The 12,719-nt window shown below is 43.8% G+C and overlaps 1 protein-coding gene across 1 annotated transcript in view; it reads left to right on the forward strand.

Moving 5' to 3' along the window:
- Positions 1-12,719, forward strand: part of RNF11 (ring finger protein 11) — a 79,654-nt gene that overhangs the window by 23,397 nt on the left and 43,538 nt on the right. The window lies entirely within an intron of this gene.

Consider the following 12,719-nt stretch of genomic DNA (forward strand, 5'->3'; position numbering starts at 1 on the left):
TTGATCAGCAGCTGCAGCCAGTGATCAGTGTATTCTAACAGCAAAGAATCCTGCTGTCGGAATACAATATATCAGTGGGACCTTGTTTGTATGGATAGAGGAATCTGTTAAACATCTGAAACTCCCGTCTATGACCAGAAAATATAAACTATTATTATTATTATACAGTATTTATATAGCGCCAAAGGGTATGCTCAGCGCTGTACAAAGGGAGGGGGACAAGGCATGAGACAAGACAGAGACAGTGCGATACACGAGGGGTTCGAGGGCCCTGCTCTTTCGAGCTTACAATCTAGGAGGGAGGGGAAAGTGGTACAGGAGGAAGTGGCTGTGGGGGATGGAGTGGTGGGAGGAGTGGAGGTCAGATGTTAGGTGAGGGAGGGGTAGGCCTCCCTGAAGAGGTGGGTCTTCAGGGTGCGCCTGAAGGTGGTGAGAGTGGGTGACAGTCTGATGGATTGGGGTAGGGAATTCCAGAGGATGGGGGAGGTCCTGGAGAAGTCTTGCAGTCGGGCGTGGGAGGAGGAGATCAGGGAGCTAGAGAGTAGGAGGTCCTGAGAGGAGCGACGGGCACGGGTAGGGTAGTATTTGGGTATCAGGTCGGTTAAGTAGGTTGGGGCAGCATTGTGGATGGCTTTGTAGGTCAGGGTTAGTAGTTTGAATTTGATGCGTTGGGCAATCGGGAGCCAGTGAAGTGATTGGCAGAGGGGGGTTGCGGATGTGGAGCAGATAGTGAGGTGGATGAGTCTCGCCGCCGAGTTCATGATCGACTAGGTCCTAATCCCAATTTGGTTGCCAAAGTTGAAATGCGCCTGAAATTTTCCTTTTATAATGTGCTACTTTGGTAAGATGCAGTGTCCGACATTGAAGTGGTTCCAATCTTTTTCAGTATCCTTTTTAATGATGTCAAGATTTTCCTCAAGTCATTCATCAAAGCTCAGCAATCCCTGGCATTGGGTAGGTTGATTGGAGGTAGGATGTGCTCACTGTGGTCTGTTAACACATTCATCAGTTGGGAGGTGACTTTTCGGTCAGCATGTCTCCAGTGTTTGGGTATGGGGCCGGGGCCTAGCGGCTCGCTCTGTGTGTAGCTCGCTTCCTTTGTCATGTTCACAATGGTGACCTCACTGTCTGAGTCTGCGCTTCCAGTTATAAACACATAACTTTCCTTTAACTTGGCTGCTCAGCTGCTGACCTCTGCTTCCAGCGAGAACAAAAGGCATAGTCTGTCTGAGAACGCCTTGGTCAGATGACTCCATCCCTGCGACCTGCCTTTTTTTTTTTTTCCATGATATTTATTTTTGATAGATTGAGGCTGCACTGATCTGCTGGCGTCATTGGTTTGTTGGCAGCGATGAGGAGCTGTAGAATGTAACGGATTTCTAATAAACCTCTCGGGGAGTTGGTGTAAATATCGGAATGCAGTGCTGGATCAGCAGCTTTTCTTTGTGGATTGTTTCTCTGGAACAGTCTTGGTCTGTATTTTGTGGGAGGAGACCGACCATTCCAAGAGGTTTCTTTGTGACCAGCTCTGGAAGAGGAACAAAGGAACAGGAGTTTACCTTTCATTCTGCTTACTGTCATCACATTTAGATTTACTAATTGTCTCATTAACCGTTGAAACGCCAGAGGTCTATTACACTCGTGTCTGAACACTTCTCGGTTTTGTACAATACAGCATTACAAATGTGAATGTACCATCTAAAAGTAAATTGGTGTTATAATAATACCTCTTATAAATTAAACCCTTTTTTTTTTTGAGTAAATTTTGTTACAGTAATGTTTCCAAGGCTCTGTTATGTAGTGGGTGCTAAGCCCCTGCATTTGTACCCCACTGAAACAGCCTTTCTCAACCAGGGTTCATTGGATCCTTAGGGTTCCTCCAGAGGTTTCTTGGGGTTCCTTTAGAGGGTTATTTCACATTTACTATAATCAAAGTAAAAGGCTGATGAGTGTGGACAAGATGTGGCCCAGTCCCCCCATCATCCATCTTCTTGTTGGTCACCTTTGTCCATGCAGCTTTATCCCTGTATTCTATCTTTATGGTTGGCTTAGCTGCCTCCTCCTTTCGGCTCTTGCTGGCCACTTCCCAGTGTAGTCTGGTTCTTCCTACAGTTTCCAGCCAGGATGGCCCTCACCAGGTGGTGCTTTTTTGCTATATCACATGTGTACGGACTAGCATTTTGCTTGTTTTTTTATCATTCTCTAGTTTAGATATATTTTATATATCCAAGAGTTCCTACATCTGAAGAAGTGAATGCTGCGTCAGGAAATGTGCCAAGATTTGTGTTGGAGCTCATTTAATGTAACATTTGTGATGCGGAGTATATCTGTTTATATGTATATCAAAAGTTTGATCTTTGTCCAATTAAGGACTTGAATGTTTTTTAACATGTTGATCTCTTAAGAAAATGTAAAAAAAAATTTACTTTTGTGATGTTTCTCAAGTCCCTTGGACGCATCCTTTTCATCTTTGCCAAAAAACTGCCTATGTGGGTAAGGGGCGCTTCTAGATTAAAAAACAAAAAACAAAAACTTCAGTTCTGACCAAAGTTGAATAAACAGTTTGTTTTTATCTATAGGCACCCCTTAAATGCATAGGCCTTTTTTTTGGTAAACTGTGAACTAAACTTTTAAGCACTGAACAATTTCTGCCTCTGACACCAATGAACATATTTGCTATCTGCTGAGGGACACTCGCTAACCACCAATGACCATCACACCAATGTATGGAGCATTCTTCCTAGTGACCTTCACACCAATGTATGGCGCATTCTTCCTAGTGACCTTCACACCAATGTATGGAGCATTCTTCCTAGTGACCATCACACCAATGTATGGAGCATTCTTCCTAGTGACCATCACACCAATGTATGGCGCATTCTTCCTAGTGACCTTCACACCAATGTATGGAGCATTCTTCCTAGTGACCATCACACCAATGTATGGCGCATTCTTCCTAGTGACCATCACACCAATGTATGGAGCATTCTTCCTAGTGACCATCACACCAATGTATGGAGCATTCTTCCTAGTGACCATCACACCAATGTATGGAGCATTCTTCCTAGTGACCATCGCACCAATGTATGGAGCATTCTTCCTAGTGACCATCACACCAATGTATGGAGCATTCTTCCTAGTGACCATCGCACCAATGTATGGAGCATTCTTCCTAGTGACCATCACACCAATGTATGGAGCATGCTTCCTAGTGACCACCACACCAATGTATGGAGCATTCTTCCTAGTGACCACCACACCAATGTATGGAGCATTCTTCCTAGTGACCACCACACCAATGTATGGAGCATTCTTCCTAGTGACCTTCACCCCAATGTATGGAGCATTCTTCCTAGTGACCATCACACCAATGTATGGAGCATTCTTCCTAGTGACCATCACACCAATGTATGGAGCATTCTTCCTAGTGACCATCACACCAATGTATGGAGCATTCTTCCTAGTGACCATCACACCAATGTATGGAGCATTCTTCCTAGTGACCATCACACCAATGTATGGAGCATTCTTCCTAGTGACCATCACACCAATGTATGGAGCATTCTTCCTAGTGACCATCACACCAATGTATGGAGCATTCTTCCTAGTGACCACCACACCAATGTATGGAGCATTCTTCCTAGTGACCACCACACCAATGTATGGAGCATTCTTCCTAGTGACCACCACACCAATGAATGGAGCATTCTTCCTAGTGACCACCACACCAATGTATGGAGCATTCTTCCTAGTGACCACCACACCAATGTATGGAGCATTCTTCCTAGTGACCACCACACCAATTTATGGAGCATTCTTCCTAGTGACCACCACACCAATGTACAGTGAGATGCAGCTATAGTACTTATTAGTAGGGGTTCCTTCATGTTAAAAAGGTTGGGTAAGGCTGAACTAAATCCACACCCTAAAGGCACATTATTTTGAAAACTAAATCTAACCCCAACCCTGCTCAACAAACATTGGTTGACAAATCGAAGGAACCGGGCAGAAAATGTATATGAATATGAAAATGTATATTGACTGCAGCCAGTCAGATGTAGTCACTGTTCTGGTATTCTGACAGCTGTGGAAGCCGGCTGTCAGAATATTATAGCCAGCAGGGAAGATCCATCCACATTATTTATCTTGGATGGAGGAATCATGACTTTGTTGTTCAGTCCAGCAGTGCTGGAACAAGGTCATCCAGCACCCAGGGCAAAGTTGCCTTACTCACCCCATTCAAGATGTGAGCGCTTAGAGGATCCTACACCCAACAGTCACTCGCTTGTCAAAATCACTGCCTCCATCTCTACTCCTGTCAGCCTTGTAACAGAAGGAAGGCATCCCTATACCTACAGCAAACCATTGTGCCCAGGGTAGTCGCTCCTCCTGCCCACCCCTTGTCCCAGCCCTGCAGCCCAGCATGACATGTATGGCAAGCTTGACTCTAGTCTAAATGTAACTCTTAACAGACAACTCCAACACAAGTGAAATTTAAGTTATTTATGGAGCCATATGGGTTGAGTTGGCTACTGTATTTTTATGCTTTGGATACTTCCAACAGCGAGATTTCCATATCCTAATTCTCTCCTCCTTCTGAGAGATTTTTATATTCCATAACCTCCTGGTAAATCCTCCAAAATATCTAAAGTTAGGTTCACTCCTTTGTGTTTGTTTTTCATACGAATCAACATGCAGTTTTGTTGATTCGCATTTTGTACCCTTCTATGGGCCTTAAACATGAAAGTGGAATAAATTATCAGACCTGAGCTATTGTCCAAAACCTGCTGAAGCACACAGAGGTGAGCAGGCTCCAATTATAACATTGCCTTTTGTATGACTTGTGTGTATTGGCATGTTTAGACATGATTGTGTGAGCAGGGCCATCCAAAAATAATCCAAGAGGAACCGTGGGATCTCCTACTAGTTTGATATGGTTACCACACATTCACAAACCCAGGAGTTGTTAGGCAAACTCCCCATCAAACCATGCTGGTGGGTCAAATTATAGAAGAAATGTATTTAACTTATCAAATTAATCACAATTATACACAAAGTGAATTCCTCCTTTAGTCACCATTAAGGAGACTTTCACCAACGTAAAAAGTTAAAAGCACAGAAAAATCAAAATCAAGTATTTAAATGCTTATTTGCCTTGTTTTTCCTTCCTTTAAATATTTTATTCACTTCAGGGTTATGGAAATTTATGTAAAAAAACAAACTACTTGTCCAAGGACTAAATCAGGGTTCGAATGTACTTGTCCCTCATGACCATCCACTTGTCCTGATAAAAAAAATCTATATATATTTCCCAGGATGGAAAATAAGAAGGGTTGATGTTTTTATTAGGCAGATGTGCATTTAGGAATATCTGAGGCTTTTAAAAACAAAAGGGTCTTTATGGCGACTTAAACTTTTAATGTTTTTTTATATTTTGCTATAGGCCCTAGAGAATCAATTGGTTGATTTTGCAATTTTTTATGGCACTCTGTATTTGCGTAGAAGTTTTTCAAACATAACTGATTTTTTTAATAGTTATTTTTTGCATTAAAATTAAAAAAAAAAAAGTATAACTTTTTTGGTAAAATATAAAAGTTTGTTGAAGTAAATAGATACCAAACATGTCATGCTTTAAAATTGCACACTTCCGTGCAACGGCAAAAAGCAGCATAAATTTTGCTACCCATAGGCGATGCTTTTATAGTCTTTACAGGTTACCAATTTCAATTTACAGAGGAGGTCTGGTGGTAGAATTACTGCCCATGATCTGATGTTCACGGACGATCGCTGTTTGCGTGCGTGCAGGACCAACACATGCGTTCAACTTTGCGTGCGAGCATGGGGGAAGGGGGTGCTTCATGTATTTATCTTTACACTGTCTCTTTTAATGTGCTGTGTTTTTTTCTTTTTTTTCTTTCTGTCACAAGGAATGTTAACATCCCTTGTGACAGCAAAAGGCAGAATATTATTATAATTTTTAAATAAATATATTCTGCAAATAATGGTAATGAGATACCTACAAATATAATTATTTTATTTAAAAAAAAAAAAAACCCTACAAAAATTACAGTCCCACCTCCCGCTGCCCATTGGTGGAGAGCGGTGCCAGTCAGACTCGGGTGTTGTTCTGGCTGCCCGGTCACGTTTTTTTCAGGAGCTGCTGGAGACAGAACACCTGGCTCTGACTGGTGGCGCTCTCTGCCAGTGGGTGGGACTGGACCGGAGTGTGCCTCTTCAAGCAGGAAGAGATGATGCTGTCACCTGGACAGCCTGTAGAAGGCAGCCGGAGGGGGGAATGTCCCCTCCTGCTGCCCATAAAAGCGATCCAGCAGCTAGTTAGCCACTCTGATCACTTTTACAAGAGAGCCAACCGCCAGCTCTAAACCCTGCCACTTGCCCGCAGCAGGGATAAATGTGGGGAAAAAATGTCTTGCCCGGTGCCCAAAACTGCATGTCCTGCGTATCGGGTGAAAGGAATTGAACATCCCTGCACTTGCAATGTTCCTTTGAACTTGCTAGTGAATTGGATCACTTGAAGAATCAGGATCCAGCATGGCCACGGGTCCCCTTTCCTTTCTGCCACATCATGACCCTTTCTTTTTATGTGGTGGCCTAGCTCCTCCAGCCCTTCCTTCAACCCCCTACATAAAATTTTTATGTAGCTGTTGGGGGAGGAGTACAGGGGAATATTACAAGTGTCACCTGGGGGATAGCTCTGATTATGCTGGGGCTCTTGACATCACATCCAAGATGGCGGCACCAAACAGCAGTCTTGGGGCTTTTGGATGTCTACACAATTAGACTTTTACAGGTAATTAACATACATAAAATAGATTACGTCCACATATCGTATTAGAAGTTTTTTTTTGTTGAAATGAATGATCTGATGGGAGAGTCTTTAACCTGAGTAATTTAGGTAATATGTTATTAGGATACTTTTGTGTCAGCAAAAGAGTGAAGCAGGACATTTGGTTAAGACAGGCCTGAGACTTTCTGGGGATTATTACTTCCAAATTCATCTATGTACATTGCATCATTACAAACTTTTGTTTTGTCTGGGGCTCACCCTTCGCTTTACATATAGGAGTTTTAAATGTGTTTTGATGCATAGTTCACATAGTCAAGTAGAGCTGAAAGTAGAACTACAGGAAAAATTATTTTTTTTCTCTAATTTGGAGAGAGCAAGGGAGGGTTATAACTCTTGTCAGAATTTTTTTTTTTTCCCTGCCATTTGTGTCCCATTTTGGAGATTTCCCTTCATTTCCTGTCCCATAGCCTAAACAGGAAGTGAGAAGAAATCCCTGCAAATTAAGGGAATCCCTTGGGGACCCCCAGGACACCAGAACTAGTGTCCCCATTGGAAGATTTCCCATCTATTACTTTCCTGGAGACAACCCAAAATTTGGGATTTTCTTTACTTTCACTTGCAATGATAATGGTAAACAGGACTAATAGAGAGGGTGAATCTCCCTAACGGGGGCACAGACAGCAATAGAAACTGACGGGTTCTAATTCATCTCCACTCTCTCCAAAACTAAAAACAAAAGTTTGCCTTTAGTTAGACTTAAAGTCATTGAAGAGAACTTCTAAGTCACAGTTCACTAAATCTCATTATAGACTTTACTTCTGAACTGACACAACCAGCACAGCTCCTGCCGTGTGCTTTAATAACTGTTATATCTCCAATGCTGATATAGAGTTCTGTGCAATAAAAAGTTGGCTGATGTGAATCGACAGGTCTGGCTCTTCTATGACATTAGTGCAGGCTTTCTTATGCCGGCCATACATGGGTCAAAATTCTATCGATTTTTCATCCGAATAATCGGCTGATTTTCGCTCTGTCAGTGGGTCAATGGCGCCAGCCGATTTTCATGGTTCCTCCTCTTTTCGGTGATCGGGCATGTTGGAAAATTCCTGAAAAACGACCGATTTTCGACTCAATCGTACCATCGTTTTTCCGAAAAGAATATGCGCATGAGCCGTGACTTGGAAGGAACAGAAGTTTCACCTGTTATATGGGGTGAACTTTATGACTTGGTCGGCCGATTTTCGAAATCATTGATGGCACCATAGGATTACTAAGCGAACAACGTTTTTGATTTTCGTACGAAAAATCATTTGAACTTCGACCCATGCGTGGCCTGCATTAACCAGGGGTCTGTGGAACGTCCTCATGGGTTCCACCACCTGTTCCCATTGCAGCAGATCTCTGCATAAGCCATTCATAGTCAGCTTTGTATTATGGTAATGAATACAAAGCTTCCTCTGATTGGCTGAGTCGGAGAGGCGGGCTCATGACCACACAGTCTCTGACTCCGATATGGATGGATTTTTAGGCTTGCCATCCTGCTGTGACTGTTGAGTTGGTTGTTCTTGAAAGGAATTTTCATTTATTTTCCTACTCTCTAGCTCCCTGGTCTCCACCTCCCATGCCCGACTGCAGGACTTCTCCAGGACTTCCCCCATCCTCTGGAACTCACTACCCCAATCCATTAGACTGTCACCTACCCTCCTCACCTTTAGGCGCACCCTGAAAACCCATCTCTTCAGGGAAGCCTACCCCACCCTCACCTAACAGCTGATCTCCTCCACTCCTCCTACCACTCCATCCCCCACAGCCACTTCCTCCTGTACCACTTTCCCCTCCCTCCTAGATTGTAAGCTTGAAAGAGCAGGGCCCTCGAACCCCTCGTGTGTTGTTTTGTTACTGTATTGTCTCATGTTCTGTCCCCCACTATAATGTACAGCGCTGAGCAAACCTTTCTGGCACTATATAAATACTGTATAATAATAATGTGGAATATAGCAGGTGAAATGCTCCCCTGGATCCCATCCCTCCTGCCAAGTGCCCCCACAGCAAGTGTCTTGTTATGGGGGCACACCAGCATGCTTATTCCTAAGCCACTGTCCTGTGTCCATTCACACACAGAACCGGCGCTCTCCCCTTCTCCCTTGCTCTCCTCATTGGTTCACTGGCTATGATTGACAGCCAAGGGCTCCCGCTGCTGTCTCAGCCAATGAGGAGGGAGAGTCCCCAGAGAGCTGAGACTCCTGTACACAAAGCTAGATCGTGATAGGGGCTGGGTGGACTGATGCACACAGAAGGCTTTTTACCTTCATGTATAGAATGCTTGAAGGGAAAATACCTTGAGCCTTTACAACCATTTTAGGCCTACAGCTACCAAAATATTTGCTAAGGCTGGCTTTTACAGTTGCAAAAAAAAGTAAGAATACGTCTTCTGGAGTAGCCCAGTCAGAGTCCTGACCTCAACCCGATTGAAATGCTGTGGCATGACCTTAAGAGAGCAATTCACACCAGACATCCCAAGAATATTGCTACACTGAAACAGTTTTGTGAAGAGGAGTGGTCCAAAATGACTCCAGATCGTTGTGCAGGTCTGATCTGCAACTACAGGAAACGTTTGGTTGAGGTTATTGCTGCCAAAGAGGGTCAGCCAGTTATTAAGTCCAAAGGTTCACATACTTTTTCCTCCCTGCACTGTGAATGTTTCCATGTTATGTGCAATTAAACCATGGCAACATCTAATGTTTGTGTAGTATTATGTTCAGCAGACTGTTCTTCTATTGTTGTGACTTAGATGACGTTCAGAGCACATTTTATGCCCAATTCATGCAAAACTCCACGTAATCCCAAGGGGTTCACATACTTTTTCTTGCAACTGTATATCTACGCGTTGTGAGAACCTGTGTTAATGGCCATTTAAAATAGCCACACATCTGCTTACATCTGGCCATCTATAGGGATACATTGCAATCAGTCATTGATCCATGTAATTACAGGTCAGAAACCGATGGACAGAACACCTTTGTGAAAAGGGCCATGGATTTCCTTGTGTCATGACGCAGCAGATTGCGATGCTCGGGGTGTTTGCTCCCATCGTCCCCTGCAGCCATACATGTCATCAGGTGCTCATCCTCACTTTATGAATTGGGGAAACTCTGATCCTGTTTTCTTCTACCTCAGCCCGGTGACTAATCTGTAAGTCTGTAACTGGATGACTTTTATGTTCTTTACAGCGGTGGAAGTAATTGAATCTCATGGTTTCTGAACCGGGCTGCCCTGATTGATCAGAACGTAGCTGCATTTTATTAGTCACCCTGATTCATATAGCTGTTATGTGACTGATGCCTCACTGTGGTTTTTCGTCTGTCTGGTTTAGAAAGCTCCGTGTATTAAATCTACACAGACCTCACCGTACGGTAACCCCATTTGAATCTAAAATAGTTTATTGTCCTTTGTGATCCTCTGTGTGGTTTGTGTTTTTGTGTCTTTTGGTATTGTTGATGAACACAGTACTTTTCTGGTTTTTCGGCCTCTAAGGCTCCATGTACACGGGACGTTTGGAAAACACTTCTGAACGATGGAAACTGACTGCTGGAAAACATAGGTTAAAAAACGTCTGGTTAGCCGCGTTTGCATACCGCGTTTATGCGCGTTTGCATTTAGAAGCGTTTTTTAAAGATAACATCAGGAGACCTTCCCAAATGCCCAGAATGCACTGAAAAACAGTAAAAAAAAAAAACTATTTCAGACATTTGGAGAGAAGCAGAGAGAGCAGAAGCAGAGAGAGCAGTATGTGTTGAGATGACCTGTCTTTTCTGGTTGTATTCACTATGGATCCCATCATGAGCATAATGCGGCACGTTCTACCATTTTTTCCTTCACGCAAAAACTGGAACTGACTGCGCTGGTGTACTGGGTCCATTTGAATACATGGAAGATGCTTTGCATGCAGTTTTGATTGATGAAAACGCAAACGCTTATAAACACGGTTAGCTGCGTTTACAAGTGTTTGGAGCGCTGATAAAAATCTACTCCTGAACGCAAGTTTGGTGCGTTCAAAGAAACAAGTGTGAATTCAACTGCCTGTAAACGACATATAGGACACATAGGAAACATTAGGGAGAGTTCAGGGGCTGCTGAAAAAACGCAGAAAATCTCCTGAACGTTAGTTTATCAGCTGCAGTGTATATGAGCTCTTAATGTTTTAGAATATAGTGATCCCAAGCCATGCAGTATTTTACCTTTTCATCCCATCTCTCCCCATAGATCATCCTTCATGCCGTGCTTACATTTATCCAGCTGGGTGCTGGTTGTGTAGCTCAAGCATAACCGCGTGTTTTCCCATCATTCTTCGAGTTCTCATTGTTCTCTTTTACTAAGATGCCTGGTTTTCACACCAGGAAGGTTCATCTGTTTATTGGCCCTCTTCTGTAGCAGACGTCTCCATCCTTCTTAGGGCCAGAGTAGCGATTCTGTTTTTGAATTTTTTTTTTCCCCAGCCACCTTTGCTATTTTGTACCCTATAAAGGCTGGCAATGACCATACTTTTGCATTCTATAGGTGCAAGCATGTTCATCAGATGCAGATTTTGCATGTTTGCGCACAGATCTTTTGTTCGATCTTCAGAGACCAGACTGTGAACAGCTCCAGATAGCTTCAAGAAGAACTCTCATGATGGTGCATAAACTAAAAACCGCTCAGTACGTTTATGTATTATGACCTTCATTTGCCTCTCCATTGACCTTCAACTTTTATATTCCTTCTTTAGTTCTTATCTTCCGCCTTTGATGTTCCTCCTCTTATTAAGGCCCTATTTGTAGGCATGTCAATCATGGAGCGGTGGCAGCGCTCAGTTGCCAGCACCCCGTGTAGTTAGCTCATCTGCCACTTGCACTGACTTCATTAGACGTAAAGGCTGAAGGTTTTTCACTTTAATGCAACAGCACAGTGGCTAAATGGTTAGCACTTCCACCTGGCAGCACTAGGCTCCTTGGTTCAAATCCAAACCACGGCACCACCTGCCTGGAGTTTGCATGTTCTCCCTGTGCCTGTGTGGGTTTCCTCCGGGTACTCCAGTTTCCTCCCATACTCCAAAGACATGCTGGTAGGTTAATTGTATCTTCTCTAAATTGGCCCTAGTATGTACAATATGAATGTGAGTTAGGTATCTTAGATTGTATGCTCCTTGAGGATTAGGGACTGATGTAAATGTACTATATATATGTAAAGTGCTGCATAAATTGATGGCGCTATATAAGTACCTGTGATAAATAAATTCTCTGCATTATAGTAAAAAACCTTTTGCTTGCATCCCCCCCATACCTGGGCCTTATCTCAATACAGCTCTAAGCTTGAAAGCAGAAGTGGTATCTGCTCTCTCCCTCTTCATTGACTCAGAGCTAATCACAGCTAATGAGGAGAGAGAATGCACAACTGGACACAAAGCTGGCTCAGGAACGAGCATGCACAACTGGACACAAAGCTGGCTCAGGAGCGAGCATGCACAACTGGACACAAAGCTGGCTCCGGAGCGAGCGTGCACAACTGGACACAAAGCTGGCTCAGGAACGAGCGTGCACAACTGGACACAAAGCTGGCTCAGGAGCGAGCATGCACAACTGGACACAAAGCTGGCTCAGGAACGAGCGTGCACAACTGGACACAAAGCTGGCTCAGGAGCGAGCGTGCACAACTGGACACAAAGCTGGCTCAGGAGCGAGCGTGCACAACTGGACACAAAGCTGGCTCAGGAGCGAGCGTGCACAACTGGACACAAAGCTGGCTCAGGAGCGAGCGTGCACGACTGGACACAAAGCTGGCTCAGGAGCGAGCGTGCACGACTGGACACAAAGATGGCTCCGGAGCGAGCGTGCACGACTGGACACAAAGCCGGCTCCGGAGCGAGCGTGCACGA

The sequence above is a fragment of the Staurois parvus genome, unplaced genomic scaffold (assembly GCF_062004578.1).
Source record: "Staurois parvus isolate SC_StPar_1 unplaced genomic scaffold, SC_StPar_1.0 ptg000347l, whole genome shotgun sequence".
NCBI lineage: Eukaryota > Metazoa > Chordata > Amphibia > Anura > Ranidae > Staurois > Staurois parvus.